The sequence below is a fragment of the Propithecus coquereli genome, unplaced genomic scaffold (assembly GCF_000956105.1).
Source record: "Propithecus coquereli isolate 6110/MARCELLA unplaced genomic scaffold, Pcoq_1.0 Scaffold73, whole genome shotgun sequence".
In the NCBI taxonomy this organism is placed as follows: Eukaryota; Metazoa; Chordata; class Mammalia; order Primates; family Indriidae; genus Propithecus; species Propithecus coquereli.
In genome coordinates this window covers 6,069,852-6,089,892 of record NW_012153396.1, presented here as the reverse complement: position 1 = coordinate 6,089,892, position 20,041 = coordinate 6,069,852, and the positions used below count along the sequence as shown (strand labels likewise).

The window sequence follows — 20,041 nt, the reverse complement described above, 5'->3', positions numbered from 1 at the left end:
CCAGCTCAAAGACTTCCTAAGACTTAATTAAGGAAATAAAAAGTAGAGAGCAGGTTAAAAGCAGCAACAAAAAAAAAACAACTACAAAGATATTTACCAACTTGAGTATATAAAATGAGTTTCCTACCTAAAAGTATCAATAAAAACAAAAAAAGAGTTTGTTAAATAAATATTTTTTTCTCTCCCCTTTTCTGGTTTTACAGCAGAGCACGGGCGCACACATACACACAGGCGATCCAAGTGACATTGGCACTATTGAAATGTTAAAAATGTCATAGTTCACACATTGTCATAACTTCCTCCACAGTGTGTATTTCCACGACAAAGAGAAAGAGCTGGGTGATCTGAGTATTGCTGTCTTCAACTCTGTAATTAGAGAACACGGGCCCTGATGAATTGCAAATGCAGTCAGAGCCCCAGCTTGTGACTTAATGAGTAAAGATAGGCCAGTCACAGACATCCACACTCCATATTAATCAAGGGCTGATGACTCTCTACTGGGAAACTGTCCTCAACAATGTACAGTCCTATTAGCCAACTATTACCCAGTCGGCCTCTTCTGCCTGAGACCGTGGCCTTTCTAGCCCTGAGTCTGAACAACTAGTTATTAAGGAGGCTGAAGGTTCAAAGAATCTTAGCAGATGACTTGATTCAAGAGAAAGCCCCCCTTCAAGTCTCAGAAAGTTTAAAATTGAAAGTAGCAAAGAAGAGGAGATGCCAAAAAATAACTGCCCTGAAGGAGAAGGAAATCGAGTTGGCTCAGCCAATTCAGAGGCCAAATCATAGAAAAATCAGTGTCATCTCTTTCACTGGGAGGCCTGAAGGAGAATTCTGGTGTAGGACAAGCAGAGGTCTCCCCACAAAAAGGCACTTAGCACATCTACATATACCTTCTCCAGTGTGATTCTCACAACACAGTGTCAGCTTTCCGTCATTATTTTCACTGTACAGAAAATGAAGCAGGTTCAAAGTGGTCAAGCCATCCACCCCACACAACACATCTGGGAAAAAGAGGATTAAATCAGGGGGTTAAATCCAGGACTTTTGGATCCAAGTCCATTCAATTCTCTTTCCATAACCTAGCAGGGCATCTTTCAAGGAAGACCACTTTCAGCTGGGTATTAATGATGAGATGTCCTCTAAATTATACCTTCTTCTTAACTGAGCCTCTTTTTCCATAACTGACCTGTCACCAGGTATATATTGAGGACCTAATAAATACCCAGGAGATTCCTTTCCCTGGTGAAATCCCTCTCAGCTTCCAACATCCAGCCGCCTCCCTGCCCCATCCTGCAGTCTACAATAAGACCCCTCCCTGCTGAGGACCCCAGAAAGTCAGTGGTCCCTAAGGCTCAAACAGCACCATATGTGATTAACAGTTCATTACATTTTCCATCCCACCAGGTTGAGATACATCACTGATTCATCATTATATCCACACAAGCACTGTGTACAAGTATTTAAACTCATCGAGTCCTTAGTAAAGATCGGCTGAATGAAAAAGTAGGCTCCGGCATGAGGAAACTAGTCTTGTTACAGAGCTAAGACATGCACATGAAACAGACATCGAAGAACAGGAGATCTGTAACTGCTAAACTGTGAGTCCCAGATTTTAAAGGCTGTAGAGATAATCCCCAAGGGACAGGCTCCAAGCAAACAAAGAGCAAATCCAGATTATCTTCCTTGCCCTCGATCCCTGATGTGCCTTCTCCTTCTCCCAATGAGTGGAAGCATCTACAAAGCGCTTTTTCTATGTTTTACAGTCAGGTCATTGCTTGATCTAGACTCAATTTCTTAATCAGTATAAGATTATTAATGAAAAGGTCAAGTCTCAGACCAAGAGAAACAGTGAAAAACGTTCATATCTAAAGGTCTGAAACAAATGAGGGGTTCACATGAAATTGATGAAAGGCAAAAATCTGAAGATTTCCTTTAGGTTTTCAGTGGTTACTTCCCATGAAAGAAATTATCTACTCAAATAGCCTTTGCTATTTTAATATAGACAGTTCCCAATTTCCAATGTGAACCATGTGAAGACACACAATTTCCTCTCTCTACATGACAAAGAACACCCCAGACTAACACACAAATACCCACTGCCTGACTTCAGACTAATTTTCTGACTACATTTCCTGACTACATTATTCATGTACTTTGTGCTTCAATCAAACTAAACTACTTGCTAATCTCAGCCACACGTCGTCCTTTCTCCACCTTCCCAAGTTTACCTGGGCTGTTTACACTGCCTAGAATATCTTCTCTGTGTGCTAATCTGACACTTCTACTAGGGATCAAAAAACCACAAAAGTCACTTTTCTCATCATCCACATACCCTGGCTAGATCTCCCGCCACTGAACTCCTGAGGTACTTACTTCTCCTTCTTTGATGGCATGTAAGGGCAGAAGTTTGTACTTAGTTAACATTTGAAGTCATATTTTGGGAGTACAGATTTTTTTTTCTATTATTAATCCTTATCTCTCAAAATCCCTCTAATGGCTTCAAAATATTTTCTCACACATCAGGTACTTTTCATACTTCTCTGAAACTAGTAAAATAGTTTAATTTTACAGATTGAGTTAAAATATTTGTACTCAGTCACAAAGAACCAGAATGTGGTCTACCTTGGTCAATGTTTTCCACGTGCACTTGAGAAGAACATGTACTCTACTTTTTTCGGATGAAGTGTTCTAGAGATGTCAGTTAAGTCAAGTTGGAGGATTGTGTTGCTCAGTTCTTTTAGATGCTTACTGATTTTTCTATCTGTTCTATGTACTAGAAACAAAAAAATCAAAAAATTTTAAAATGCCATTTAAAAATCAAATTCTGAAATGTTTAGTGATAAATCCAACAAAAGAGGTACAAGATGTATAAATTGAAAAACATAAAACATTATTGAGCCAAATAAAAGGAAACCTAAATAAATAAAGAGATATCCTGTGTTCATGGACCAGAAGAGTCAGTATTTTTTTAAATGTCAATTCTCCCCAAATTGGTCTATAATTTGCAATCCCAATCAAAATTCCAAGAGACGCTTTTGGGGGAGAGAGGGTAGAAACTGACAAATTGATTCTCAGATTCATATGGAAATGCAAAGTACCATAACAGCCACGAAATTGAGGAAATATAGCACTGGTATCAAGATAAGCAAATAGATCAATGGAATAGAGCCCAGAAATAGATTTGCACATATATGGTCAACTGATTTCTGACACAAGTACAGAGGCAATTCAATGGAAAAAGAATAGCCTTTTCAATAAATGGTGTTGGAACAATTTGGTATCCATATGCAATAATCATAAACTTTGATCCATACCTCAATCCACATACAAAGTTAACTCCAAATTGATCATGGACCTAAATATAAAACTAAAAAGTATAATTATCATCTCATAAAAAGCAAAAGAAAATATCTTTGCAACATTGACTTAGGCAAAGATTTCTTAGATATGACATCAAAAATATGATCCAGAAAGACAAAAATTGATAAATTGGATTTCATCAAAATTATGAACTTCTCTTCACTGAAAGACACTGTCAAGAGAATTAAAAGATAAGCTATGATATGGGAGAAAATACTGCAAAACACATTATTTGATAAAGGATTTTTATCTAGATTATTAAAAGACTCCCATACTCAATAATAAAAATAATTTTAAATAATTTTAAAATGGGCAAAACCTATAGAAAATATATAGACAGCAAATAATCACATAAAAAGATGCTCAACATCCTTCGTCATTAGAAGAATGAAAATAAAAACCACAATGAGATATCATTACCCATCCATTATTAATAGAAAGGCTAAGGTTAAAAAGACTGGCCATTCCGAGTGTTGCTAAAGATAAAAAGCAACTGCAACTCTCATAGATTGCTAGTGGGAATGAAAAATAGCACAACCATTTTGGAAAACAGTTTGACATCTTCTTAAAAATTTGAAACTATATCTACTATGTGATCCAGGCATTCCACTACTTTTTGTCCAAAAGAAATGAAAGCATATGTCCATACAAAAATTCTTACATGAATTTTCATAGAAACTTTATTTTTAATAGCCAAAATCTAGATTCAAGCCAAATATCCATTAAAGAGTGAATGGATAAACCAATTGTGGTAGATACCATAGAACACTACCAAGAAAACAATAAAAGAAGAAACTATTGCCACACATAACATAGACGAATCTCAGAATAATTATAAGAGAAAGAAGCCATGAAAAAAAAGTATACATTCTGCATGCTTCCATTTATATAAAATTCTAGAGAATGCAAACTCATCTCTAGTGACAGAAAAACATCCCCAGTGTGACTACGGCAGGGGGATGAAAAAGGGTGGAAAGGAAGAAGTAGAAAGGACCACAAGGAAACTTTTGGAGGCAATGGATTTGCTATATTCTTGACTGTAGCAATGACTACATGGGTATATTCATATCAAAATTGTATCAAATTTACATATTGTAATTTGTACACTTATTAAATGTCAATTATACTTCAATAAAGCTGTTTATAAAAATCTGAAGACACCTCATAGTGACCCTAGTTTTATTTTAAATAATGTTATGAGCATCTAAAAATGTTTCACTCTCATAGACTACTTTAAGTCTTCACTACGGTAATTATATGAAACATTTTTGAAGGGAGGTCAGACCTCATCCCCAACAGATACTCTCATAACCATCGATGCTTCTATTTTGTAGCACTTATCGCCACTGCCATCAATTACTTATTTGATCAGTATTTCTCTTTTTATGACAGCAGAGATGGTATCAGTATCCATTACTGCATCTCCAGGTCCTAGTACACGATAAGTGCCCCGTAAGTATTTATTGAGTATAATGTACTTCACTCGGTAGCTGTGTAATAAAGAGCAGGTTGTTGAGACTTTCAAAGACATGTACTAAAACGTAAGAGATGGTTTTTGCTGTTGATGCTTCTTTTCTTCATTTTCCCATTTATGGTACCAATATTCACTCTAACAAAAAAGCTCTTTTGAGATTTTAAAACAAATATCTGTTAGGATTTTTTAGACTCTGCTATTGAGTAATAACCTACTTGACTTGGGTGGGGGGAGACAAAGGTGGTGGCGAAATTTTCAGTATTTTTAATGACGAAGTTGTAATACCTGTAATGGAGATTAAATGAATAATATCATCTTTTCACCTGATTATTAAACTGGCATTTTTAGTATCAAAATAGGGAAAGGAATTGTATAAACCTAAGGGTAGGCAGACTGTATCAAGAGTAATGATCTACTAGTGAACTCTGAAAAACTCCCTTCGGGGACTGGAGCCCTTGGGCTGGAAGGTTCAAGAGACCATCTACGCCTGAGACAGACACAAGGGAGAGTGGATTTCTCAGCTACCTTTCAGCATCTCAATTATGAAAACATTCATGCCCAATGTTAGCAGAACAGTATTTGAAGAAAGAAAAGTTAATATATCTTTTTTTCCTCACTCATTCCCTCACCACCTATTACAAAGCTTCTGAATTACAGCCCTGGTATCTCTACCAAGCACTTCAAATTAAAAAGTCTCCATTTTAAAAAGCCTTGTTTCAATAACTCGCTCAGACAGCAACCACTGCCTGCTGCCTCCAGTACTCAGAGCAGCCCGGGAGGCTTAGGGCAAGATGTCAACAAGGCAACTAAAGGGAACAGCAGCCACAAAGGAAAGTCATTATCCCCTCTACCACACACCCTGGCAGCAGCGTCTACCAGGGCCTCCCCTCTTCTAGTAAGTGCATTTGGGAAACAAGCACCACCTTTGTCAGGAAAGAAACATGCCGTGGGCACAGCCCTTGGCTTTAGGTATTTTTGTAGGCCGTCGGACTATCAGATCTATGATGTCCTTTGGCTGTTGTCATGGACAGGTTTATCAGGCACCCTTCTCCCCTGCAACTTCTAGGCAGTCCCAAAGTCTGATTCTATTTTCAAATCACTCTATAATTTGTCCCCTTTCTTTTCAATACCACAGTGACTACCCTTATTCAGGTCCTCTTTATCTCTTGCCCAGGGATAATTTATAAACTTTAGATGTCCTAAACACAGAGAAAAATTTTATTTCCCCTAATGTACCTAAAATATATAAAACCATAGAATTAAAAGCTTCCAAGTATGCTAAAAGGAAAATAGCTTCTTTCTAGATTTTTCTGGAAAAAAAATCTAGATTACTTAGGCCTTCATAGAGTTTGTCTAGGGAAAGCTTTCTCCAGAAAGTCGTATTTGCTTTGAGTTTTTAAAGATAAACAGGACTCACTAGATGAAGAGGAGGGAAAAGGACTCCCAGATGGACGCACATGTACTGTGGCATGTTGGTGTGAAATGAGAGGATGCAGCCCCTGTTGCATGAGTGAAGGAAGTGCTTAAAAAGAGGAGGTAGAAAGTCAGGATTTGTGCTAACATGGTCTACACGCTGAGCTAAAGCCTTTCACTTTCTCTTCCAAGCTAAGGGGAAGCCAAAGATGAATTTTAAGAGGATTTGTAACACATTCAGGTCAACCAAACTTTTTTTCTGTAACTTCTGGCACATATGAGATCTACAGACATTTTCAAATGCAAAGGGAGAACAAAAATAAAATGCCCCCAACAAACCACAACTACAATAAAAAGCAAATCTAGCTTATACAAGCAAACAGCCACGATTCTCAAAAATAAATTTCCATCTGAGACTTCTTTCAGAATCTGTTCCCTCAAAGTTCTTCCAAGTGGTCTCCATGGCCTGGGTACCATCTTTGTTCTTGTGCTCTCCATGATTTCCTAATCTTGTCTAGGGTCAAGGCCAAAGACCAGTTTGGAACCTTCTGACCAGGCTCAGGGCCTCTCACATGGAACAGGTTTCCATCTCAGGAATAGCCCTACTCCCTTGCCCTCCCCAGGCCCCCACCCCCACTGCCAATCTTCCTGATGGTTGGTTCTGTTTCATGTGCCTCAAGAGCATCTCATGCTGTGTAGCAGGAAAAAACTTCTGCTCTCCACTCACAGTAGGCAGCAGAGACACAAAGGACAGCAAGACTTTCATTACTTAGCAACCTTGACACATATGTTATGGGCCAAAATGCATCCCCTCAAATCTACCTGCTGAAATTCTAATCCCCAGAACCTCGGAATATATTTGCAGATTGGGTCTTTAAAGAGCTAAAAATGTTAAAATGAGTTTATTAGGACAGGACCTCATTCAACTAATGTTCACATAAGAGGAGGAAATTAGGACACAGACACACAGAGGGAAGACCACGTGAAGACACAGGGAGAAGATGACCATCTACAACCCAATGACAGAGGCCTAGAAAGAAATCCACCCTGCTGACACCTTGACCTCAGACTTCTAGCCTCCAGAACTGCAAGATGATAAATTTCTGTTGCTGGAGCCACTCAGTCTGTGGTGCTTTGTTGCAGCATCCCTGACAAATGAATACAATATGTGACAAGACGAAGAACATGTGCTTTTTCACCAGAATTCCTTGCAGGAGGAACTCTTCCTATTTCAGGACCACATGAACAGAGGTCACAGGTCTTGCAAGGCCTGTGTCTGGTCTGTGGGAGCCTGGGCCTGCAGAAGCAGGTGCAGGCAAGCAGATGGTTTCGCTTGCTCTGGGACAGAAGATCCAGGGAAGCCAGGGAAAGGGTCAGTAAGTGTATGAATTTCCCGTTGCTGCTGTAATGAGTTACCACAAACTTACTGGCTTGAGACAACACATACGCATTATATTACAGCTCTGCAAGTCAGAAGTCCAAAATGAGTCTTACGGTGTTAAAATGACGGTGTCAGCGGAATGCATTCCTTCTGGAGGCTCCAGGCACTTCCTTGCCTTTCGGCAGCTTCTAGAGGACACCTGCATTCCTCATAGGGGACGCTCATGGCCTCATCTTCAGAGAACTTTGAGCAACCTCTGCTTCTGTGTCACATGTCCCTTTTTTGACTCTTACCCTCTTGCCTCCTTCTTATAAGAACCCTTGTGATTACACTGGGATCTCCCAAAATAATCCAGGATACTTCCCCATCTCAACATCCTTAACACACCTGTAAAGTCCATTTTTCCCTAGGACAACATAGTCGCAGTTCTGAGGATTAGGTGGTGGAAATCTTGGACATCTTGGGAGGTGGCAAGGGTGGGTGGGGGTTGTGTAGTTCACAACAGTGAGGAAGAACCAGAGGGTAGCACAGCCCAGGAGAAACTAGGAACACAGAAATGTCATAGGGTGATTTCTGGGTGGAAATCTAGGTTTTGTGATTCCTAACCTTGATCTCACAAATCTTTAGCTATTGCCACAAAATCACAAAATATTTGGCACAAAGGATTAGAGTCCTCCCAGGAGCAGTCCCTGAGTCAAGGATTAAAGAGCTTATTTGGGAGATGAAAAGCAAAAATCCCTAGTATTAAAGTAGAAAAATTACCTAGGCAATAGAAAGTAGTCAATGGACTGTGTTATAAAGCCAGCTAACTTTGTGGGCAAATAGAGCTTAATCCCATTGGGAAATTCTAGATAAAAAGTATAAAACATATGCCTCAGAGTTATCACACATGAGACAAGGAAGCCGGAGTATCTATACACTAAATTCTGTTGGTCATTGGCTAAGAACTGCTCCCAGATGTTAGTTCCCTGGCACTTCCATAGCTTGCTGCACAGAGGGGCAGAGTCGCCCCCTCCTGAGGCTTTAGAGAAAGCCCTTGGACAAAGAAACACAATGCATTCGCAGGCAGAAGTCAGAGGGAGCACACTGGAGTGGGAATATCAAATGGGTATGCGCAGGACATCAACAGTGTCTGCTAAAATTGAATTTCTCATGGAAACCAGTTACACGGCTGAGCCTTGCATCCTTGCTGATGTGAGGTTGAAATAATCCATAAATACAAGGCAACAGCTGACATCTGGATTACACACAGAAGAAACATCAAGGGAACACTGGCTTCTCTACGTGTCTTATTCCTTACGCATACAGAACTGCCACGTTCTGCATCCGCTTCCACGGAAAACCCAGCCTCAAACTCCTTGCTGTCTGGCCCCAGTTCGGGACTTCTGTGGATTCCCCATCTGCAGTACTTTCCTGGTCTGGAGCCAGTTTCCTCCTCCTCTCCCACTCCCATCACATTCTGCTTACATGGAACATCAATCTGCACTGCTCCACCTCTCATTGCTCTTTCGAGTAGATGAAAATATACCGGATAGCGTTTCTCTCCACCTACCACTTCCTCCCTTGATTAAAAAAGAAATGACACAAAGAAAAATTCCCAAGTGTTATTTTCTCCTTCCATTCCACTCCTACTCCTCAGCCAGGCCCTTCCCCTCCATTTCCAGCCATAAATCAGGTAGTTCTGGAGTGCCCATGTCCAAATTCACGAGGACAATATGCATGTGGGTACATTTAAGTAAGAAGTCAATGTTCTATAATTAATTTTCTCCTCTCACATTAAACCTGCCATTCTTGGCATAATCGGAATGATAAATGCGGACTCAGACTTCGTCTTCCTGACATTAATACCCATCAATACTTCAAATGCAAACAATTGTGACATTCGACTTTATAAAAATTACCAAGTGCACAAACTCTGCTTAATTAAACCATTTAAAAGTTGCTTTTGTTACATTTAATGAATGATATATTATACTGCAATGAAACATGCAGCAATACAAATACTTCACAATGCTTCCAATTAAGACTCACTTCACTTATGCCAATTGACAACACAAGTGTTCCACACTTCATTCAGTTTGTGCATTTTAAATGAACTGGTTAGTGAGAAGGGTGCTTCTTTGCTAATGAGTTTTGTAATCAAGGCATCTATTTTAATTTCAAATTGGCTAGATTGGGGGAAATTGCTAGACTAAATGACTGGTACTAATTAGGATTATAAAAATATTCATCATGCCATGGAATTAACACGGGGGTCTGATTTTCCTACATTTGCATATTGCTTGAGTTTTGGGGGGAAAAAGAATCTTGACAAATTGTCTTCTCTTTAGCAAATTGAACAAACACTATATCTGTTTTAGTCCTTCTTTTCATTTAAAGTATAATACATATTCATGATTTGTAAATGAAGTTAAATGATTTCAACTTCTATCTTCATTACCATATTAAAGATGTTGTCTCCATAAGCTTCCTTTAAAAACTTCAGATCAGAGTATTATCTATTTGAATGGCAAACACCTTGGTGTAATCTACATATTAACCCAAGGATTTGAACAAATTAATGGGAAAAGCGAGCAAAGCCGGACAAACCCCCTCCAAAAACACCACTGTCTTGTTGTTGTTTATTTTTTTGCCTGAGGCAGAATTAATCATGCCTATGTCTTATCAGCAGTGAGCAGTTTGATGACTTCTCTACTCAAAGTCCCACTCCAGAAAGTGCCATCAGCTGAGGGATGTGCCAGAAGAACCACTGGATTCATTAATAGGTTTGGATTTCACACGGCTATATATATTTTTTTTTTGGCTTTTAATGAATATTTTTCTTTTTTTTTTCTTTTTTTAAATTTCATAATATTATGGGAGTACAAACATATTAGTTACATATATTGCCTTTGCAACATCCAAGCCAGAGCTATAAGTGTGCCCATCCCACAGACACACGGCTGGTTTTGTTGTGACACTACTATAACCTCTCTGGGGCTGGGCTCAGTGTAAAAGTGGCCCACATGCAGTTCTGTCCAAAGGCAACGGAAAGCCACCTGTCTACCAGGGAGAGCTAATCGCAGTGGCTGCTCCTCAGTCAGGACTACAATAGGGAGCTGGCCAGGCCCTCACTGGCTGCGTGACCTTGAGCAAGTTAGCATGGCCTTCGAGAGTCACACGCACATCTGTAACTGGGAAATAATAATATCCACCTTGCATCTGCCTGTGAGAATTCAACCTAATAATATATATACAAGCACTTGTCAGTGCCTACACACAAGAGGAACTTCAGGACATGTATCACCACTTCCAAGGAGCAGCTGTATGTCAGACTCTGAGTAATGTAACACGGGGCATGTAGGAGTTACTGGGCTGAAGGCTCAATCCACTAGAAATGTCTACACCCCTTGACTCTAGGAGTATTTGTTTCCATTACAGCTGTCAAATCAAATAAGCAAATACTAATTCAATTTTGGGATAGAACCAGAAAAATTCATCTGAAAAACTACCAGAATAAATCACCTCCTTAACATCTATCTATAGTGAGTGCCTTCTAAATAATAAAATCTATATCTATTGCTGAGTTATAAATAACATAGATTGAGGTTATATCCGACAAGAGTACACTTTTTGTTAGGAGAAAAAAAATTATTCCTAGAGTTTCACAATTCTGAAGGGACAATAGTGAAAAACAAAGCTGAAGAAAGAAAAATCTCAGGCTCGATGTATTCCTAGTTTAGGGAAATTTGCCTCTATAACGCCCTGCTTCTTGAAAAGGGATTAAATAATGATTTGAAATGATTTTATCTAAATCAACCCTATTCACACCTAAAACCTTTTTTAAGAGCACTGCCTTATAATTAGGGAAAACAAACTATTCATGGTAGATTACTTTTCAGAAATTTTAATTATAAAAGCAATGTAATGAAATAATAAAAAATTTGGAAAACAAATGGTATGAAGAAAACCCACAAACATAATTCTATCATCCTAACAGACCCAGATAATATTTGGGAATATTTCCTTCCATTATTTAAAAATTTCTTCTCCTTTATTCCTTGCTTTCTTCCTTTTGATCTTCATTGCTTCCTTCTTTTGTTTCTTCCTTCCTTCTTTTATTTCTTCCTCCCTTCTTTCATTTTAGTTTTTGCATACCTGCATTCAAAAGTACTTCTTTATTTAACATGTATTATGTATGCATTTGTACATATTACATATGTAATGTGAATTAGGTACAAGCATACTTCATTTTATTGAGCTTTGCAGACATTGCATTTTTTACAAATTAAAGGCTTGTGACAACCCTTCTTCAATTAAATCTATTGGCACCATTTTCCCAACAGCATGTGCACACTTCATATTTCTTTGTCCCATTTTGGGAATTCTCATGATATTTCAAACTCTTTCATTATTATCATTATATTTATTATGATGATACCTGATCAGTAATCTTTGATGTTATAATTGTTTTGGGGTGCCACGGATTACACCCATATAAGGTGGCAAACTTAATTGATAAATGCTACGTATCTCACTGCTCCCTGACCAGCCATTCCCCCATATCTTTCTCTCTCTCTCCAAGCATCCCTATTCCCTAAGAAACAACAATATTGCAATTAAGCCAATTAATAACCCTGCAAAGGCTTCTAAGTGTTCAAGTGAAAATAAGAGTTGCACGTTTCTCACTGTAAATCAAAAGCTAGAAATGATTAAGCTTAGTGAGGAAGGCATATCAAAAGCCCAGAGGCCACGAGCTAGGCCTGCTGGACCAAATAGTAAGACAAGGTGTGAATGCAAAGGAAAAGTTCTTGAGGGAAGTTAAAAGTACTCCAGTGAAAACACAAATGATAAGAAAGCGAAACAGCCTTATTACTGATATGGAGAAAGTTTTAGTGGTCTGTAGAAGATCAAACAAGCCACAATATTCCCTTAAGCCAAAGTCTAATCCACAGAAGGGCCCTACCTCTCTTAAATTTTATGAAGTCTGGGAAAGGTAAAGAAGCTTCAGAAGAAAAGTCTGAAGTAGCACAGGTGGGTTCATGAAGTTTAAGGAAATAACTCATCTTCATAACATAAAAGTACAAGGCGAAACGGCAAATGCTAATGTAGAAGCTGCAGCAAGTTATCCAGAAGATCTAGCAAAGATCACTGATGAAGGTGGCTACAGTAAACAACAGATTTTCAATGTAGACAAAACAGCCCTCTACTGGAAAAATATGCCATCTAGGACTTTCAAAGCTAGAGAGGAGAAGTCAATGCCTGGCTTCAAAGCTTCAAAGTACAGGCTGACTGTCTTGTTAGATGCTAATGTATCTGGTAACTTGAAGTTGAAACCAATGCTCTTTTGGCATTCAAAAAAATCCTAGGGCCTTTAAGAATTATGCAAAATCTACTCTGTCTCTACTCCATAAATGGAACAACAAAGTCTGGATGACAGTACATCTGTTTACAGCATCATTTGTTGAATATTTTAAGCCCACTCTTAGGACCTAGTGCTCAGAAAACAAAAAGATTCCTTTCAAAATATTGCTCATTGACAATGCACCTGGTCCCCCAAGAGCTCTGATGGAGATGTACAAGGAAACGAATGTTGTTTTAATGTCTGCTAACATAATATCCCTTCTGTGGCCCATGGGTCAAAGAGAAATTTCAACTTTTGAGTCTTTTTGTTTTAAAAAATACATTTCATAAGTCTATAGGTGCCATAGACAGTGATTCCTCTGACGGATCTAGGCAAAGTAAATTGAGATCTTCTGGAAAGGATTCACCATTCTAGATGCCATTATGAAAGAACATCTGTGATTCATGAGAGGAGATGAAATTTTCCACATGAACAGAAGTTCGGAAAAAACTGATTCCAAACTTCGTGGATGACTTTGAGGGGTTCAAGACTTCAGTGGAGGAAGTAATTATACATGTGGTAGAAACAGCGAGAGAACTGGAATTAGAAGTGGAGCCTCAAGATGTGACTGAATTGCTACAGTCTCGTGATCAAACTTGAACAAACGAGGAGTTGTTTCCTATGGATGAGCAGAGAAAGTGGTTTCTTGAGATGGAATCTATTAATACTCCTACCGAAGATGCTGTGAACACTGTTGAAATCACAACAAAGGAATTAGAATATTACATAAACTTAATTGATAAAGCAGTGGCAGGATTGGAAAGGGCTGACTCCACCAGGTAAACTGTTATCAAGCAGCATCAAATGCTGCATAAAAACCTTTCCTGAATGGAAGAGTCAATTAATGCAGCAAACTTCATTGTTGCCTTATTATAAACAATTGCCCCAGAGCCACCCCAACCTTCAGCAACCACCACCCTGATTAGGCAGCAACCGTCGACACCAAGGCAAGCAAGATGATGACTCACTGAAGGCTCAGACGATCATTAGCATTTTTTAGCAATAAAGGATTTTTAATTGAGGTATATATACTGTTTTTTATACATAATGCCATTACACACCTAATAGACTGCAGGAGAGTATAAACTTTTATGTGTACTGAAAAACCAAAAAATTGATGTGACTGACTTTATTGTGATATTTGCTTTATTTTAATGGTCTAGAACTGAACCCACAATGTCTCTGAGATGTGCCTATATGTATTCAGTAGGTGTTAATACATATCCACGTTGCTATGTGGTCTTTGTGACCACCATTTTAATGCTTGCATAATATTCCAGAAAATGTTTTCACCATTATTTAAGGTCCCTTAATGTTGGCCATTCGGTAAGTTTCCATCCAGTTTTTCCCATTATAAATGACTTTGATAAGCATCATTATGCCTAGAGCTTCATGGTATTATTCCATAGGAATAGTCTCAGAGGTGTAGCACTTGAATTACTGGATCGAAGTTATGAATATGTGTGCGTTTTCTGACATGTATTGCCAAGATACATTCCAGGAAGAAAAACTCATTTCCATTCCCATCAATACTATTAATATTTCAGAATATGTTTTACCTTAACTTTGCCAACATTGCATATTATCATTATGAAATCAAAAAAATACATTTTAAAAAATGAATACTGCTAAATTAATTTTAAATGAACATTTTTTTTTTAAAGTTTCCTTAAGACTTTTCTAGATTAGCTGGGCTTACTCAATGTCGATAAATTCTCGCCTTTGGTTTAGTATAATTTTCTAATGTTAACATTTAAAGCATTTTTTTCCTCTCCATCGTTTAGCTCACTTGCTACTTTCTAAGCTTTCTTCTGAGGAATGTATCTTCTGTTTTTCACCAGCTTAGCCAGCCGTAAATCACCTGCATGAAGTTAAAAATGACCCTGATTGATCGACCGTGGCCCCACTGCAGGTAGAAGCTAATTAGCTGAAAAAGTACAGGAGTTCTGGGGTGCCAGTAGTGTTTCTTGATCAGGGTGCTGGTTTCATGGGTGTGTTAAGTTTATGAAAATTCAGACTCATGAGATTACACTTTTCTATCTATACATGACAATTTGATTAAAAAGGCTTAAAGAATGACACGGACTTTATAAGGCCAGGTGCTGTCCTACTAAGGTGAATGGTCAAGATGTACGCGTGAGAATGGAGGAAGCATAAATGGCCTGACCTGCTCAGGTGGACAAGACTTAAGGCCAGAGAGGCTTGCAAAGGAAGGGACAAGCAGAAGAATTCCTGCGCCCAATTGGAAAACCGGAAATCTAGCCTCCAGATTCTGGTAAAGGAGTCAGCATTAGGGTAATGGTGTGAACACAAAGAATCAGCACAGACATAAAGATAAGGTCAGTCCACAGAGGAAGCAGGTGGAGGAACACAGAGAAGGCTGTGAAGCTGCACTGCTCCCCCTCCCAGCCCATGTGCTGCTATAGCCACTGCCTTCACTCAAACGCTGCCATGCTGAATCTCTCCCATGAGAGCATAACTGCTTTAAGAAAGGCGCTGTCGCCTACCTGTGCACACTTCTTAAAGCACACACAGGCTGGATCTTCCATTAATTATTTTAGCAAATGTTCTTTCCCCTCAAAGAAATGTGTCAGGCTACTAAAATGGACATCCAGAAGGTAGAAGGCAAGGACAGAATGTCTGGGACATCACGTAGAAAAAGCAGGCTTGGGGCCACCAGATCTCTAACTTCACTGAAGGTTTTTCCTTTGAGCTGATGTTCTTGTGAGCAACGTTGACATGAATGGGGATCCTTCCTGCACTGCCCTTGATGAATGCAAGTTAATAGTTTACATTCAGAACTCAGCTCGAATAGATCAATGGTAACATGTGACTCTCACAGGGCTTCTTGGATTATGTCCCCGACGCACTAGGTGGTTGCTCCACTGCCTGGTGTTTCTATGGTAATGGAGACATCACATCCCCATCATACTGATGGGGACACCTGCAAGAGCGGTGGCCATTTGTCATAAGTGAGTAGGGCTATGGATGTTCCTTTCTCTTAAATGATACAAAAATGGTTTTATAGGAACGGGAGTATACCTAATGAAAATGACATGTTTTTTTCTTTAAATAAAAAGAATCCTTTAGTCTTACTCCTATTCCACAGAGGAAAAGCTTCAAAACCACAGTCATCGCTAGTTAATCCCCTACAGCTTCATCCCCACCAGGTGGGGAGACAGGAAGCCTCTTTCTGCCAATGGCTACTGAGAAAGTTATCATCACCTACTAATCCTGGAGGATCTGAATACAATTACATTTTTAATCTGAGGGTTTAAAAGGAGAATATAAATGAAAGGCACATCTTAATTTGTATTCAGCATTCTAGAAGTGCAAGTTTAAAACTTCTTTTTAAATTTGCAGGCCCTCCACACTCTATATATGCTCTGCTCATGATGTAGCAGCCCCAGGTAGGGTCCAATCGGCAAAGCCTATATAGCACAACCTCCTCCTCTGTACTGGGCTCTGGACTGCCAGTCACGATGCCTAGAACTGGACCAGCTCCTTAACCAGTCTGTCAATTTGTCAGCTATTATTGAACTTGGCTGGTAGGAGGTAATCAACAAAAACCCTTAGCTGCGCGCCCACCCCTTAACTACGATAACAGCAGCCCTGCATTATGTGTGCTAATGTTTCAGAAAGTGCTTTGTACATCAAAATCACTGGCAATTCTAGACCAGCCTAGCTCAGAAGTGTCTGAAAACAATGGAGTCTGAAATCCCACTGAGTTCCTCATCTCTGAACTCCAAAGCCAGCTGTATTTGTTAAAGTTTCATTTTGCCAAGAAGATAAATGGTAATAGAGAGCTTTGCAATCCCACCTCTCATGCAGAAAAATAGCTATGTTTAGCTCTCTATCTCCTATGGAAGGTCCCCTGTGCCAGGATGTATGCATCTGCGAATACATGAGCATGTGCCCATTTAAAAAAAAACAAAAAACGAAAACAACATTGAGTCTCCTGTCAAAATGAGGAATGTTTAAACACCTAGCTTTGTACAATGAGAACGGCAGCTATCTATTTCTATTGTATTGTCTTCAAAATCTATCACAAAACTTTTCAAACACTCTCAGTTTTAATAACATCATTGAACCCTCCAACTAATCCAAAAATGTCACAATGTAAGCTGTTTTAGTTATCAGTGAGAAAGTAGCCACATAGGAACAAAAGAGAATCATGCCACTTAAATAACTAATAAATACACAGGCCTCAATAGAAGTTACAGAGCTTTGGTTCTAAGATGAGGGGAGGCGAGTATCTTTTCTCTTATCATTTCCATTTTGGGCAACTATAAACTATTACTTCTGTCGGTTTTTTTAAACCTCCAAGATTCTTATAAAACATCTCCAAAGATTCCTATACCTAAGAATGAATCTCTTGTATTTCCTTTTATATTAAAACACAAGATGGCAAAAGAATACATAGGGCAGAGGAGGAGTTGGTACAGGAGTTGACAGGAGTTGACAGGAGTTGGGAAGCTTGTGGGATGGTCAGAATGGAAGGAATTGGTCAAAAGCCCGAGTCAAGCTGATCGGGAAACAGAAAGGACATTAGTAGACTGGAATGCATTGGGATTGTAGAGGCACGGCCCCCCAGCAGGGTCAAATGCAAGGCGCATTTGTCCCTCCACTCCTTTGTAGCTTTGGAAGACTTGGATGATCTTTTACCACAACCAATCCTTGACCAGTATCAGGAGATGGGCTTCCCGGTTAACTCACAACCCATCACCCAGCATCTCAACTAACAGGACGTCATGTGCATCTCTCAATTTCTAGATGCAATTTTGTTTTATCCAGAAGGTATTTCCTTCCTTCTCCAGCAGTGCCTTTACTGATTGGGATCTTCTGGGGAGTCTCCAGCAGTTTTGGGGTAGCATTTTGGAGAGTAAAGCAACTGGATATTGTCCCTTTAAAGTATAATTCAATTAGGTCTTTTGCAATACATACAACATAACAAAATAGTCTTCTAGACTCTAAAGAAATTGCTAGTGCATTTCATCAAACGCACAATAACGGAAACATCGATTCAATCCTCACCACAAACATCTCCCTTTGATGCTGCAGTTACCTTAATACTAGCACTTTTCATTTTCTCCAGAAGGAAACAGCTGCCTTGATGCATGCACATCAGAGAAGGCTCTAGTCTGAAATAACACATTTGTATATCAATCTCAACTACACTTGCATTTTCATTTGCTGCTTCATAGCATCACTCTCCTTGACTCTAAACCGCCAAATTACCCCCAAAATAAAGAAAAACTCTTCTGCAACCTGGATGACCGGGGCTAGGTGTTTTATACCATCTTTGCAAGTGTTGCCAGGGGTATCATCTGCCTTCTCACATCATTTATTTAAAAGAAGAATGACCAGGCACCAGTTAGAAACTTTATGGGCCTGAAGAACATTCGGCCACTTTATGCAAAAGATGTCAACAAGATAGACGACCTAAGGAATAATACATCTAGAAATGCGCGGTGTGATTAGGAAAATCCATCAACACCCACTGCCACATTTCCAAATATTTTTACTAAGTGAAAAAGCAACCACCAAGTCTGAAAGTATTTTTAATTCCTTATATCCACAAGGGTACTTCATGAGCAATGCCCCAGATGCTCTCAGTGCTGTGGCGATAGAAGCAAAGGATACTCCTAAATGCACAGAAGACATATTGCCTTTGGTTTATCAACTTCTTGGTATGAGAATTCTGTTGCTGCAAACCTAGCTTGTCTCTTCATAAATAAACATATGGCTTGAGTTTGGAGCTTCATCTAAATAAATTTCCATCCAACCATTTCATAACATTCAAATAATTTACTTTTTAAAATATAGCTTCAAAATTTCTGGCTATACTAAGCATCTAAACTCACAGACCAGCTGACATTTGGCTAAGTCTTTCATACAATATCCACTTGATGCCATGAAAGAAATGTGTTTGCAATGGCTTTTGCTCTGCAAATGTCATGTGGGTGTCCTCAGGGGATTGCATTAAGCACCTGGCACCCACCATGAGGCTCTGTTAATGAGACATATAAAGGTTATGTTGAAATTATTGTTTAAAGGTGCTGACATCACACACACACACACACACACACGCACACACACAATTCACAATCACAATCATACATTCATATATATATTGAAGACCAACTGTTTCAGGATTTAAGAGATCAAAGAGAAGAAGCTATTTGAACCAAGGTTATTCTGTGGATATCACTGTGTAAGACAGTGCTCATAATTATCTGTTTCCTTTCACTGATTAATTCCACAACATTATTACACAATAGTTTGGCATTGAGCACTGTGCTAAAGTTCTAGAGATGGCAGGAAATACAAAGAAGAATAAACTAAAGCCCCTTTTAGTAAGTTGATCGAATACAGAGGTTCATTACTACAGCATTTAAGCATTCATCCACTAATTGACTCACTTAACAGATATTTCCTGAGCACTGATTTGATACCAGGTACTATGCTAGGGACTGGTGCTACAACAGCGAGTAAAACCAGACGTGGCCCTGCCTTCCCAGAGATTGTAAGCTAGTGATGAATGCAGATGATCCAAAAATCACACAAATCAGTATAAAATCTCAACTGCAACAAGTGCTCTGAAGGAGGCGTGCACAGCGCTATGCAAAAGAACATCAAAGGGGATTTGATTTTGTCAGGGAGTTTAGGGAAAGTGTCCTGAGGGAGTGATGCTGGATCCGACATCTGATGATGATGAGGCTTGTGTTAGGGAAGAGGAGTCCAGGCACAGGAAAGGAAGCAAGGGGCACCGTGAGGGTGAGATTCTGGTTTCTGAGTTTGCAACTAAATGGATGGAATTCCAGCAGGCTGGAAGACAGCCATCTATGTTAGGGGGAGAGCAGAGGTTCATTTTGGGAATATGTTGAGTGGAGAGGCTTCTGAGGTACACAAGAGACAATATCAAGCACACAGCTGAATATATAGATTTGGAGTTCAAAGAAGAGATCTCATTGGGCCACTGCATCTTTAATATAATTTTTAAAAATAATGAAATGGACTTTTTTGAGGC

The 20,041-nt window shown here is 39.2% G+C and overlaps 1 protein-coding gene across 1 annotated transcript in view; it reads right to left on the bottom strand.

Moving 5' to 3' along the window:
* SORCS3 (sortilin-related VPS10 domain containing receptor 3) overlaps positions 1 to 20,041 on the bottom strand; it is a 624,980-nt gene that overhangs the window by 272,127 nt on the left and 332,812 nt on the right. The window lies entirely within an intron of this gene.